Here is a 1,366-nt window from a genome sequence, read left to right as displayed (position 1 = left end):
GAGTGCTGGGATTAAAGGCGTGCGCCACCACCACCCGGCTATGTGATTTTTTTAAAATATAAAACAAAATCAGTAAGTCAGACCAGAGATGGCCGAGCAGGTAAATTATTGCTGCCAAGCTTGGCAATGAGAGTTTGTTTTCCAGAACCGACATGGTGGAAGCTGTGCTTTGACCTCCACAAGCACGCTCTGGCATGAGCACGCCCACCCACACCTCCACACACGCATGTAGATAAATTAAAAGACCAGAAAGGAAGCCAGACAAACACAGCAAGAGAAAAGGCATGTGGAACTTCACAGTGCTCACTCTCGGCTTCCGTATTTACTCTGGAAGACTGTGGTGGATTGTGGCTGCCTGGCACAGACCATGGGTACAGAGAGAGTCTTATGCAAATAACCCCTTCCCAGCTGGCTCTGCTCCCTGGGGACTCTACACTGCTTGTCTGCTACAATCATCCCATTGCTTTGACATGGCCTCTGCCGTGACCCTCCCACAGTATTATCACAGAATACTGACTAGAGTATTCTGTGAGCCTGAATCATCTCAGTCAGAAGTCCTGAGACTGTTCTTGATGTAGAACTCAGGAAACTGCAACAGAGGTGCTCTGAAATGTTGGATCATCTGGGCCATCTGTTCTCATTGGGGATTTTTCAGGGGGGGGGGTTTCCTTGATCAAACCTTATTTTCCTTAGCCCAGAATGAATCCACAGCCTCTCATTTCCTATGGAAACAAAAACAAAATCTCTTCTCCAAAATAACATATCTTTTGATTTAAATTTTGAAGTCCAGAAATTTTCAAAATATATATGTCTTTTAGCAGGTGTTGCTCCTTCCTCAACAACGAAGCAACTCAAAGACAACACAATAACATACAGTATCCATATTCTCTGTTTTCCATCTTTATGTGACTTTAATTTTTATTTTTTAACTCTATTTCTTTTATTTTTATTTTGTTTTTTGAGACAGGTCCTCAGTGTATCTTTGGTTGTCCTGGAACTTGCTCTGTAGACCATGCTGTCCTTGAACTCACAGAAATTCACCTGCCTCTGCCTCCCAAGTGCCGGGATTAGAGGCATATGCCATCACACCCTACCTCTTGGGAAATGTTCTCTAGACTGTTTCCTGTTGTCTGGGGGCAATGGCATCTCCAGAGGACCCTGAGGAACTTGAGACAATGGTCAAGTCCTAAGGAAACTAGTTGTAGCGTTTGTTGTCCAGTCTCAGAACAGTTCCCAAGCACATGGGTCAGCATACAGGTCACCTGGCCTGTGGTCTTTCCTGGATTCCTCTGTAAAATCTTCTGTAAAAATCAGAAGATCCTCAGGAGGTCTTCTGGTCAAATCTGATCTTTTCATTTTGAAGGAA

Source organism: Microtus ochrogaster, chromosome 10 (assembly GCF_000317375.1).
Source record: "Microtus ochrogaster isolate Prairie Vole_2 chromosome 10, MicOch1.0, whole genome shotgun sequence".
NCBI lineage: Eukaryota > Metazoa > Chordata > Mammalia > Rodentia > Cricetidae > Microtus > Microtus ochrogaster.
Note: the sequence above shows the minus strand (reverse complement) of the source record.